This window comes from Octodon degus, unplaced genomic scaffold (assembly GCF_000260255.1).
Source record: "Octodon degus isolate 3935 unplaced genomic scaffold, OctDeg1.0 scaffold00026, whole genome shotgun sequence".
NCBI lineage: Eukaryota > Metazoa > Chordata > Mammalia > Rodentia > Octodontidae > Octodon > Octodon degus.
Window position 1 is genome coordinate 13,004,999 of NW_004524602.1, and position 13,400 is coordinate 13,018,398.

At 46.6% G+C, this 13,400-nt stretch overlaps 1 long non-coding RNA gene across 1 annotated transcript; it reads left to right on the plus strand.

The window, feature by feature from the left end:
- The first annotated feature begins 961 nt into the window (after positions 1-961).
- Positions 962-4,286, plus strand: LOC111816056. The gene is made up of 4 exons (XR_002820589.1): positions 962-1,065; positions 1,855-1,963; positions 2,863-2,973; positions 4,086-4,286. It is a non-coding gene; the product is annotated as an uncharacterized LOC111816056 (long non-coding RNA).
- Positions 4,287-13,400: the final 9,114 nt, after the last annotated feature.

The following is a 13,400-nucleotide window of genomic DNA, read 5'->3' on the forward strand; positions in this document are numbered from 1 at the left end:
AGCACTGGAATATGGGGAACATTAACTAAGACAACAGTGGAAGAAGACAAAGTACTCCCTAGTTCTTTTGGACTGAACGGGACAGGGCAAAGGCATAATACTCGTGGCTGTCAAGGATGCCATATAAATTGGCTTGACTTTCAGAGGGTATAATCTGGCTACTGATTTCATAAACCTTAAAACATGCAGAATGTTTGACTCACTGATTCCTCCTCTAGGAATTTATCCTAAGTAAACAGCCAAAGACCTACACAAAAATTTATCCACAGAAATGTTTGCTATAAAGTTAATGTAAAATAACTGGGGAAAGACTCCTGAATGCCGATCTGGGTGAGGCAGCGGGAGCCGACTGTTAGATGGAGGTGCGGTGGGTAGGCGGTAAGCAGTGCTGAACGTCGAGTCGGGCCAATTTCCAGGCAAGTGTCTCCCGTGTCTCATCTTCGACCCCACATGCTCCCGTCCTTCAAGTTGTCCCTTGCACCAAAGCCACCTCACGTCTGTGGGTCGGCAGCACCTGTCGCTTTCCCAAGCTGTCCCCGGAGGTCCCTCGGAGGGGAAAGAAGAGCCTCAAAAAAACAAACCCAACCCCACTTCATAGATTTTCTGCCCCCCACTAATCACCATTCACTCTCTTGGAGGTACTAGGGATTGAACCCCGCGCCTTCGCACTGATTCCCCCTCCCATCCCCTTTTTCAGGGCACAGGGTCTCGCTCATTCGCTGAGCTTCCCAGGCTGGGCTCGAACCAGCGTTCTTCCCGCCCCAGCCTCCCACAGTGCTGTGATGACAGGCTTGCACCACGGGGGCACGTGCACGGAGATCGCTGGAACACAACGCGGTCGCGCCGCGGCGCACACATCCCCCAGCGGAAAGGCGCTTCCCCGGGGACACGGCGACCCACCACAGAGAGGCGCGCCTAGAGCGGCCGGCCCCGCCCGCCGCGCGAGCCGCTCCGCCCCGCCGCCTCTATCCCGGAAGTTGTGCCCCGCGCCCGTTGGCGTGCGGCGCTGCTGTGCTGTCGGTGGTTTGCGCTGTCGGGCCGGCTGGCGAGCTCCTCACCATGCCTGTGAGTTGTTTACTTCGGGCTCCGGGCCTGTTTCCGGCCTTCTGCCTGTCGAGGGTCTCGCGGGGCGGCCGATGCCGACGGCCCCGGCCCGCGTCGCTCGCTGCCCGGCCTGGCGGGGTGCCCGGGCGAGGCGGGCATGTGCGGACCTGCCCGGGCGAGCGGCGCGGCCGGGGCTGCGAGGGCCGGGGCAGGCCCTGGGGCCCGGCGCCGCTGGCTTTCTCGCGCCTCGGCGCTCGCCCGTCTCCAGTGTCCGGGAAGCGCTGCCGGCCTTTGCCGTTGCTCTGCGCGCTCGGTCCAGGGCGGCCCGCCCCGCCTCTTGTCACCTCAGAAATCGCCGGGGCGTGGGTGGGCCGGGTCGGCGCCCCCGGGTGCCGGGGAGTGCCAGGGTCAGAGCCTCGGTGTTGCCTAGCTTGCCCGATCGGTTTGGGTGTTTTTCGGAACCGGGGATTGAACTCGGGTCCTTGCGCTTGCCAGCGAAGCTCTTACTCCACTAAGCCATCTCCCCGGTCCCCAGATGTGTTTTTATAGAGGACAGTTACTCAGTAAAGAAGACTAGCCTTACCATATGCGTCAGATCGTCGCGAAGCCCTGTTCCGGGACTTCGGGGAGCGCAGAATAGTGAAAGTTACCGGGTTTAAAAAGTAACAGCTGTCACAGCTGAAGCGTTGCCTCGGCTAAGTGTGTCTGTTAGACCTATTTTTCGCCTGTGTATTTCTCCTTTGGTTAAATCGGCCAGCATTGTGCTTTAACTCCAGCAATAATAATGTGTGTTTTGTTTTGTTAATTCAGTTGGCCAGAGATTTACTACACCCTTCCTTGGAAGAGGAAAAGAAAAAACATAAGAAGAAACGGCTAGTTCAAAGTCCAAATTCTTATTTTATGGATGTAAAATGTCCAGGTAAATTTTCAAGTCTTAAGTCTTTTTCTAAAGGGAATTTCCATTGAGGTGGCTATTTTGGTGCGTGCATTTAGATACGTTAGGACTTTGTTGAACAGAAGTGAGATTACAGAATTGGAAATGTCTGAAGGGACATTTTCAAAATGTACTTAACAAAACAATATGCAATGTATTAATTATTGAAACTGTCCTACTAATTTGATTTGAAACTGTCTCATTGCTATTTGTTTCTCAATAACATTATGGGAAAAAATGTACTTGCCCATAGTAGTTTTATGAAATATACTCAGTAGTCGAAATGTAGGGGTTGGGGAGAGATGGGCATCCGGAGGGGATACGATTTCACTTAGTAAGCTGTGCAGATGATGAGCTTTCTTTGTCATGACGCAGTGGAGATTTAGGATGTTTCTGGAGCTAACACTGCTGCCTACCATGGTGGCCTGTAGCCATATATGGTTCTTGAATTGTGGCCAGAGTGGAGACAGTCTTTAACAGTAAAATATATACTGGGCTTTGGATATGTAGCACAGAAACAAGGCCCGAGAAATTACCTGCTGAAATAGAATTTTGGAAATATTAAGTTCACTTAGGCATTGTTTCACCACCAGGCAGGGCGTGGTGCTTTGTGCCTGTAATCCCAACACTGGGCAGGTGGCTGAGAGTTCAAGGCCAGCCTGTGCTACCGAGTGAGTTCAAGGGCAGCTTGAATTGCACAGCGGGACCCTATCTCAAAAAGGAAAAAAAAAAGAAGTTGGGTACTAGACCAGTTTATGTTATGTGTATGACTTGCTGTGGACAGCGCTGAAGTTCTGACTCTTTACAGGAAGTATGTAAACAGCTGTGATTTCATCCGCTTTGCACTTTTAATCTGCTACTCCCCCCCCTTTTTTTTTTTTAAGGTTGCTACAAGATTACCACAGTTTTCAGCCATGCTCAGACAGTGGTTCTCTGTGTAGGTTGTTCAACAGTTTTGTGCCAGCCTACAGGAGGAAAGGCCAGACTCACAGAAGGTACATCAATCACTTGGTATTCCCTAAGCCAGAGATGCGGTGTTAGTGTGGGCTTTTTAAGTAACGGGTGTACAGTTCAACTGCATAAGTTTATGCAAAGATCTCGTACTATTTTTTTAAGTTTGGAAAGCCCAATTCTTTTGTAGTTATTTCACCCACTTTGCTTGGACTAAAAATAAATCAGACTGGGGAGGTAACTTGGCAGTCTAAACGTCTCCCTGGCAGGTGCAAGGACCCGGGTTCGATCCCCAGTACCGCATGCAGTGCCGTGCTGGGGAGGCTGAGACAGGAGGATCACTGAGTCTGAGCTGTGTAGCAAGGCCCTGTACCAATAAGATTAAAACAAATCAGAAGGGAAGCACAAGTATAGATAGTAGGACACGGGTTTCTAACATCGTACGATTTGAAAGTTTTGGTACATAGAACATAAGACAGGTTTTTAAAAATCATTATCAGCTAAGGAACAAATAATGTGCAAATTAAAATGCCACAGCCTTTACTTATATGAACAATTGGTTAATAAAATCTAATTAAATCTGCTTTCACTTTAAGTGCTGCAAGAAAATAATTATATATGTATGTAATTTTTCATAGTAATGCTTGCAGAATTACTATTACTATACTTGAAATTTGCTGTGATAGTTTGGGAAGTTGTGAATTCCATGTTTTTACTGGAAGAGTTAGAAGTGGATTAGCAATAAGGCTGGGACCATTTGGTGTGGCTTGCTAAGAGCTGAGGACAAAGTCTGCGTGCGACATTAAAGAGTTATATTGCTCCTGAGGAACTCGTTTCACGTCATGGTCCTGGAATTCTGTGCACATATGCTGACACATGGATCAAGGTGCAGCTGCAGCTTTCCTAGGCAGAGGATCTTCAGAGCAGTTTTAACGTTGAGTTTAAGGTTTTGGACCTAAACAGACCCCCTTATATAATTTGAGAAGCCAGAATGATAGTTATGGTCATAGCAGAATATATGCAGATATAATTTACGTATAAATATTAATCTGATATTCTTAAAACTTGTCTTTTTTACATAAAGTACTTTTGCCACAAAATTATACCAAAGGTGGAGTAAACTTTCATTCACTGCACTGTCATGGTTCCTTTGCAGGTTGCTCATTTAGAAGAAAGCAACACTAATGATCTGTACAACTTCCTGAATTTGTTTTTTCACAGAAAGCCTTATCAGAAGTTCAGTAATTGTAATGAATATACCAAGATAATGTGATTACGCTTGACTTTGTAAGGTGCACAGCACTGAGCTCCTATTTTGATGGCAATTTTTCAATAAAGTTTTGATTATGGACAAGTCCCCCTTTTTCTTTCAAGTGTGTGAGAGTATGTTGAATATTTATTTACACTGTGTATGTAAGTTTGGTCTAAGCATTTTGAAAGTATATTCTGAGTACTTTGTGTCTCATTTCAAGAGTGTAAGCTTTTTTTGGGGGGGCATGGGAATTGAACTCAGAACCTCAGGCTTCCAAGGCAGAAGCTGGGCCCCTGAGCTATATCCCCAGCCCAGTATAAGGTGGTTTGTTTTTTTTTAATGTATTTATTAGTACAGGGTCTCACTACACACATTCTCCTTTTTTCAGCCTCCCAAGTGCTGCGATTACAGGTTTGAGCCACCAGCCAGTCTCAGTCTCCTCCTGTGTGCCCCCGGGAGTAGGGCCAGCATGGCAGGCTGGGAATCTAACCCCAGACCCTGCATCTGCTTAAGCAGGCGCTTTAATCCACTGAGCTATCTGTCTGACCCTCCCCAGTATAAGTTGTTTTGGGGTTTTTGTTGGTGGTACCAGGGATTGAACTCAGGCCTGGTATAAGTTTTAGTACATGGTTTTTCAGACCTTTTCCAAATTGTTAGGAGTATAAGCTACACTTTCACAGTTTTGAACAATATAATTCTGTGAAGTCAGATTGTTGCTGTTGACTCACGCTTCATTACACCAGCACAGCAAGCTTTCATAAATTATTTCTGTACCTGCTTTGACTCAGATCTGTTTTCTTGTCTGCTGTGAGGGTGATTGTGTCACTTTGAGTAAGTGAAGCTCTGCTACATTGCTTACCAATTTCATACCCCCAGAGGGTAGCTTGTCACCTGGATGGTGTAAAGGGAAAAATGAAGAAGGGTAGATCTGCCTCTGTGAGCTCCAGCTGACCTTCACCTTGGATGGCATCTCCTGGCTTCCAGGGCAGATTCTCCAGCCTCTGGCACAGACCCATCAGCCAGATAAAGATTTGCCTGGGACGCTGCACTGAGCTCCAGACCTTCAGCGGGGTCCTTTGGTCTCCAGTGTGCAGGCAAACCCTCTGCACTTTTCCACGTGGACACTGGGTGGTCCTTCTAAGCCAGTCTTGTAAATTCTTACATATATTTGTATATCTTGCATCCTATGTTTCTCTAGTAAACACTGACTTTGGTATCGGGAGTGGCTCTAGAGAAACAATTGTAAAGTTCCAATTCTTTAATGACTTTAGTGGTTCCTGGAGTTGGCTCTAATTTGGTGAGATCTAAAGATGCTGTGATCTAATTCCGTGGGAGTCTTTAGTGTGAACTGCTTAGAGTAATGTGCAGTGTAGATCCACTTGATTATCTTTACTTTTTTTTTTTTTTTTTTTTTTTTTTAAGAGCTTGAGTTCACTTTGTAGTTTTTTTTTTTTTTTTTTTTTTTGGCAGAACTGGGGATTGAACCCAGGCCCTTGGGCTTGCCAGGGAAGCACTTATTCTACTGAGCCATCTCCCTGGCCCCTACAATTTTGAGGTGTAAGGAATTTCCTGACTTTGTATGTGAAAATTTTCAGTATTTTTCACAGGGAGGAAAATATGCTGACTGGTGGTTTTCAGGATCTCTAGACAAATTAGTGAAGGAAAACAGCTCCAAACATCCAGAGGAAGTGTTAAATCTTCTGATTGTGAGGATAAATTAAAGGAAAATAAGGAGCTCAAAGATTTAAATTCCAGCTTCAGATACACAAGAAATTTTAAGTTTCTAAGTGTGTTCTGAAAGAAAATCTCTTAGCTGCAGGGCTGAGATGACAAACTCAAACACAGGCCCTTGTAATTCAGTCGGCTGAACTATATTCTAAATTTAATGCTCAGCCTCAAAGAGTATTTGAAAGTAAGGTGAGGGTGCTCTCTGGAAAAGAATGAGATCGTGTTAGCCAGGATGGAGGCCTTTGGGAGGATCCTGACAGCGAAGGACTTGAGCTCCTAAATGCTAAGGAGATTATTTTGCCTGGGGGAGAGACTTCTCCACCCCCTGTGGTGCTGGCCGCTCCAATACCTGAGGACACTAATCCTGTGTTGACCAAGCAGGATAACCTGACACTTCTCAGGACCCACTCTCGCCAGCCATTTTTGCCTCAGCCTATAACGAAGCTCAAATTGCAGAAGGCCTCTGAGGGTGAGGTGCACAGTGCGGCTTAGGAAAGTCTGCTGCTCTCTCAGCTTGAGTTTTGGAATTTAGGAGCAGAGACCTGATGAGCAAGTGTGGGGGTGGATTTGATGGTGGCAGAAATACATACGCAGATCAGGCTGAGCTTATAGATATGTGCCTGTTAAGCTGGGATTCTGAATTCAATGTTGCAGCATGTCGAGTAAAGAAAGGTTAATAATTTATTTGGCTGGCTAGCAGAAGTAGGACTCAAGATGGCCCACTGTGAAGGAGTTAGAGATGGCTGATACTCCATGGCTTACTGTTAATGAGATTCAGAGGCTTAGGGGAATGGGAATGCCGAGTGGATCTGTCGTGTTAAACCTAATCCTCCACACTGAGATGATCCAGGAAATGTACTAACATCTTGAGAAACAGATTTGTGAGGAGAGCAGCGGCATCCCTGAAGAGCCTTGTCGCTGCTCTGCATGCCAGACATCCAGCGGGGACTGTCATTACTCAGTTGGGAAACTTAAGGGCAGTGGGCTTGACTGGATCCTGGAGAGGCACAGGTCAGCTGCAACACCTCTGCTTACGTCTCCCATTTGGCCTGTGCAGACAGTGGATGGGTCTTGGACTGTATATTCTGGTGTACACTGGGAGAAGGGAAATGATCAGTCATTTCTGCGATGACTGAGCACTGGTTCTGAACGACCAATGATTCTGGGTATCACAATGTCATTGTGACCCTCCAGTAAGAGTAGGGGCGTGTTGAGGTCAGGTGATCAGTGAAGTTTTAGCGAAGGTCTGACTCAGTGAGTCCAGTTGATCCTCAGAACCAATTGGTAGTCATTTCCCCTGTTCAGAGCATATAATTGGGATAGATAGATTTAGTACTTGGCAAAGGCCTCACATTGGTTCCCTAACATGTACCACAAGGGCTGGTATGGTTGGAAAGGCCAAACAAGCCGTCATTGTTGCCTTTGCTAGTAAGATAGGAAACCAAGAGCAATACTGCATGCCTGGAAGGGTTGGAGCAGTGAGTGCCACCATCAAGGACTTGAAGGGTGCAGCGATGGTCCTCGCCACACCTCCGTTTACTTCTCCCATTTGGCCTGTGCAGACAATGGATGGGTCTTGGAGAAAGATGGTAGATTACCATAAAGTGGATTAGGTGGTGACTGGCTGCAGCGTCTGTACCAGATGGGGTTTCCTTCCTTCAGCAGATAAACACGTATCCTGGTGCTTGGTATGCAGCTATTGATTTGGCAAATGCTTTCCTTTCCATACCGGTCCACAATGGTCGCCAGAAACAGTTTGCATTCAGCTGGCAAGGCCAGCAATGCACATTCACTGTCCTACCTCAGGGTTGTACTATTAACTCTCCAGCCTTGTGTCACAACATAGGAAGCTAGGTCAGCTTTCTCTCCTACAGTGTCCATATAGTGAAGGTGTCATGCTGTTGGGACAAAGTGAGCAGCAGGTAGCAACCACTCTGGATTTGCCAGTGCAGCATTTGAGAGTCAGAGGATGGGAAATGAATCCAACTAAAATTCAAGGTCCTTCTACCACAGTGAAATTTCTAGAAGCCTAATGCTGGGGCATGTGGAGACATCCTTTCTCAGGAAAAAGATAGTTGCATCTGGCTCACCCTATAACCAAAAAAGAGGCACAATGCTTCCTGGGCCTATTTGGATTTTGGAGGCAACACATTCCTCACTCAGGTGCCTTACTCTGACCCACTTCTGAGTGACTCAAAGCTGCTAGTTTTGAGTGGAGTCCAGAACAAGAAAAGGCTCAGGAACAGGTCCAGGCTGCTGTTCAGGGTGCTATGCCCTGGGACCACACAATCCCACAGATCCAGTGGTATCCGAAGTGGCAGTGGCAGGTAGAGGTGCTGTGTGGAGTCTGAGAGGTAAATTGCAGCAGAGGCCTTCGGGGTTTTGGAGCAAGGCTCACCCATCATCTGCAGACAACTACCTTTGAAAAACAGCTCTTGGATGCAAATTAAAACAACACTAAGATTCCATTTCACCCTGGAAAGAATAGCTATTATCGAGAAATCAGCCAGTAACAAATGCTGGGGTGGGCTGGTGAGTATAGAAAGTGCAACCATTGTGGAATCTGTGGAGGTTCCTCAGAAAATGAGGACGAGAGGTCCCATTTGAGCCAGCATCCCCTCCTGGGTATCTTCCAAAGAATTAAGAGCATCACACCACGGTGATAGATACACACCATGTGTGTAGCGGCACAGTCTGTAATAGCTAGATCTTGGGAACAACCCAAGGGCCCATCAGCTGGTGAGTGGATAAAGAAAAGGTGGTTTTGTAATACCACGCAGCATGGCTCTGCCACGAAGAAGGATAGTCTAGGAAAATGGATGCTCCTGGAGTCTATGGTAAGTGAAGTAAATCGGACACACATTGGAAATACCACACAGTTGTACTGGTGTGAGAAACCGAAGTGTAAATAAGAACTAAAATGTATAATATTGTGAAATAGGAAGAAAATACTCAAATGGGAAGGGGAACAAGGGAGAAGGGAGGGGAAAAGGAAAGAAGGGAAAAGTTAAGAAAATGAAAACATAGAAACAAAGCTTTGTAAATAGGGAGGGGAGAAGAGGTTGAAGGGAGAGTAATGGAATGGGGAGAAAAACAAGTTATATCACACGCAGGTATAAATTCCCTAAGATGAATATAATATTTATGTCCAATAAAATTTGATTTAAAGAAAAAAACCTGCTCTTGGTCTGATACTGGGCCTTAATGGAAAATGAGCACTTGACACAGGACACCGAGTTACCATACAACCTGTCTCATGCAACTCACTGGTCTTACCATGTTCCTTCCATCCCTGTCATGCCTGTCCTCATGATCTTTAGCTGGCCCACTGAGTCATAAGGTTGGATGTGCACAGCAGCATTCTGTCATTAGGTGGAAACAGTATATATGTGATCAAGCCAGAGGGTGTAAGCAAATTACAACAAGGTGGCCAGATGCTCATGGCTCCTACTCCTGCTGTCTGTTGCCTTCTGCTTCCCAGCATGCACCTGTGGCTTCACGGGATGTAGTATATGATCAGAAGGCTAGGGCCTGGTTCATGGATGGGTCTGCACCATATGTGGGCACCATCTGCAGTGGGCAGCGCAGCATTACACCTGCTTTCCAGGACATCCTTGAAGGATGGTGGCAAAGGAAAATCTTCACAGTGGGCAGCAATTCAGGCAGTGCACCTTGTAGGAAATTCTGCCTGGGAGGAGAAGTGGCCAGATGTGTGACCCTATGCTGATTCATGGGCTGTAACCAGTGATCTGGCTGGATGGTTAGAAACTTGGAACACAACTGAGAAATTGGTGATAAAGATATCTGGGGGTGCCGGGGAGATAGCTTGATGGTGTGAGCGCCTGCCTGGCAAGTGCAAGGACCTGGGTTTGATCCCTGATACTGCGTGCCATGCCAGCCCTGCACTGAGTCAGCCACTGAAACCAGGTTTGGTGGTGCAAGCCTGTAGTCCCAATGCTGGGGAGAATGGGACAGGAGGATCACTCCAAGTCCAAGCTGCATAGTGAGACCCTGTACCAAATAAATAAATGAATTTTTAAAAATTAAAAACAGTGACCTCAGCAGCAGAGGACTTTAACAATCAAGTGGATAAGATGACCCACTCTGTAGATAGTGGTCAGCTTTCTTCATCCATCCTTGTCATTGCCCAATGGCCATGGTGGCAGGGATGGAGGGTATGCATGAGCTCAGCAACACAGACTCCTACTCACCAAGGCTGATCTTACAGTCACTGCTGATGCCCAATATGCCAGCAACAGACCAACACTGAGTCCCTGATATGGTACCATTCCCTGGGGTGATCAACCTGTGACCTGGAGATAGGTTGATTATATTGGGCCACTTCCATCATGGAAGGGACTTTACTTTGTCCTCAATGACTCAGACACATTCTGGATATGGATTTGGCTTCCCTGCACATAATGCTTCTGCCAAAACTATCATCTGTGGACTCACAGGATGCCTTATCCACTGTCACGGAATTCCAAGTAGCATTTCCTCTGACTAAGGAAAACATTTTATGGCCCAAGAAAGGAGGCAGTGGGCTCGTGCTCATGGAGTTCACTGGTCTTACCGTATTCCTCACCATCCAGAGGTGGCTGGATTGATAGAAAGGTAGAACAGTCTTTTGAAGACACAGTCCTGCACCATCTAGGTGGTAGATGCTTTCAGGGCTGTGGCAAAGTTCTTCAAAGGGTTGTACTTGCCTTGAGTCAGTGTTCATTCTATAGTACTCCCTCACCCAACACCAGGATTCACAGGTCCAGGAGGCAAGGGGTGGAAGTGGGAATGGTAGCAGTCACATTACCCCATTGAGCCACTGGCAAAGCTTCTGTATCTGTGACTTTGTGTTCTGCTGGCTGAGAAGTCTTAGTTTCAGAGAGGGGAAGGCTTCTATCAGGGACCACAACAACAATACCACTGATGGAAGCTAAGACTTGCCCCTGGTCATTTTTTGGTCTCCTCATGCCTCTGAGGAAACAAGCTAAAAGGAGAGTCACAGTGTTCTCAGGGGTGGTTGACCCAGACTACCAAGGGAGAAGTTGGACTATTAATCCACAATGGAGGAAAGGAAGAATATACTTGGAGTGCAAGAGATCCCTTAGGGTGCCTCCTAGCATTACCATGCTGTGTTATTAGTCAGTGAGGGGGCTGGTGAGATAGCTCAGCAGACTAAAGGGCCTGTTTAGGCAAACATAGGGACCACGGTTTGATCCCTGGCATCACATGCCATGCCAGCCCCGCCCCCAGGGCAGGCTGAGCCAGCCAGAGTCTGGACATAGTGGTGCACGCCTGTAATCCCAGCGCTGGGGGGCTGAAAGCAGGAGGATCACTATGAGTCTGAGCTGTGTAGTGAGACCCTGCAACAACCACATATATTAAACAAAGTCGGTGGGAAGCTACAACAACCTAATCCAGGCAGAAGGACAAATGGTCCAGAGCCTTCAGGAATGAAGGCATGGGTCACTACACCAGGGAAACAACCAAGGCCAGCTGACATGCTTGCTGAAGGCCAAAGGAATACAGACAGCGTAGGAGAAGGAAGGTAGTTCTACATACTAGCTACATCAGTTACAGAAACAAAGATTCCAATTGTAATATTTCTCTCCTCATATGATTCTAATGTAAAGATAATGTTGATAGGCTTAATAAAATGATAGGCTTAATGAATGTTAAGAGTAAGTACCACCCAAAGTTGGCTTCCTGTTTCTAGGGAGGGAATCAGTGTGTTTCCATTTGTACTCAGGGTAGTTACAACACGTTAGGTGTGATTATGGCTTGTCTTTGTATCTGGACTCTGGTTTAAGGAAATGTGTGTAGTTGTCAAGTTGACAAGGGGTGGATTGTGATGGCTGATTGACTGTGAGCATGAGAAGCTCAACTAAATTCGCTCAGCAGTTTCACACTGAAAACCCAGCCTGGGGTGCCCTGTCACCCGACACTATACTAAGGAAATGAAAGAAGGACAGATCTGCTTCTGTTTCTTCAGAGGAGTTCCAGTCTTGGCCTTCACCTTCGACGTCATTTCCTGGCTTCCAGCACAGACCCTTCAGCCCCTGGCACCGATCCTTCAGCTTTCCAGTGCAGGCCGCAGGCCTCCTGACAGGGACAGTGAACTCCAAGCCTCTGACTGCATCCTGAACCTCTCCAGTGTGCAGACTCTGGGGGTGGCCACTGCAGGCCAATATTGTAAATTCTTACATATACATCTGCATATCTTGTATTGTATATGTTTCTTTAGTAAACCTTGCTTTATAAAACTTCACCTTAGAAAACAGTATACCCCGACAAAGTTGTGGTTCAGAGGTTGGGGTGGTAGTGGTTCAGATTTTTCCTTAGACCCTAAGGCTGTACATTTAATGATTTCTCTCTCTCTCTTTTTTTTTATTTTAGGGAAGGGTCTACTTTTTTTATTTTAGGTGTTCAGGGTCTCAGTGCTAGATCGGACTCCTAGTGATCCACCTGGTTACAGCCTCCCAAGAGCTGGGATTACAGGTGAACCCACCACCACGCCCAGTCTCAACTGCCTTCTCAGCATGCCCTGGGGCAGGGCCGTCACAGCAGGCCCAGGGGATCGAACCCCCGGCCCCTGTGCCTGCTTGCAGATGCTTTAATCCGCTGAGCTATTTGGCTGGCCCAATAATTTCTCTTGAAACCCCTATCATGTCACAGAAAGGGCAACTATCCTCTGCAACCAATTTTTTGGTGGGAGGTTTGCAAGTAGTCTATGCGAGAGCATCATTCAGTTCTTGCTGCTTGCGGCCCTGTAACCTATCTTTGGCAGATGAACGGCATTCTTTTTTTTATTTTTATTTTTATTTTGCAGAACCAGGGATTGAACTCAGGCCCTTGCGCTTGCCGGGAAAGCGCTTATTCCACTGAGCCAGCTCCCCGGCCCTTGCATGGGCATTCTTGCCTTGTCACAGCTTGCTGCCCCACATGCAGCTGTCTTAACCGTTCTTGTTAATTCCCTACAATGCCACCAAAATACCCTGCACCTTCTAAGGCTTTACTAATACAGTATTTTATTAAACTATATACTTGTGGGAGATAATTTTTAGGGTTTAAACTATAAAAACTAGGCACTTAAAGGGATTTTTCTGACGATATCTGAAATTTATGGTTCCTCATAATTGGAGGGTGCTCTAAGAATATAACTCCTGTGAATTTGGAGGGTCCGCAGTAGTCAAAAGTCTACATTTTAAATTTTCCTAGGAAAACAGTTGTAGTGTTTATTATTCTCTAGAAACAAAACCCAGAGCTGCCCCTCCCTTCTGGAGCCAGAGCCCAGCAGACTCAGCCTCAGCCCTGCCCGGTGTTGTGTTCATGAGCGCTTTTTCACTTCATCTCTTATTTCCTTCTATATTTAGAACGGGGCTGGGGCATATAAGATCATAACTCTGCTGTCTTATCTTTGGCTTAGCTTTGTGTTAATTAAAAAGTTGTGTATTTATTTGCAGCCAGATTTACTAATTAAACTCATATATATAT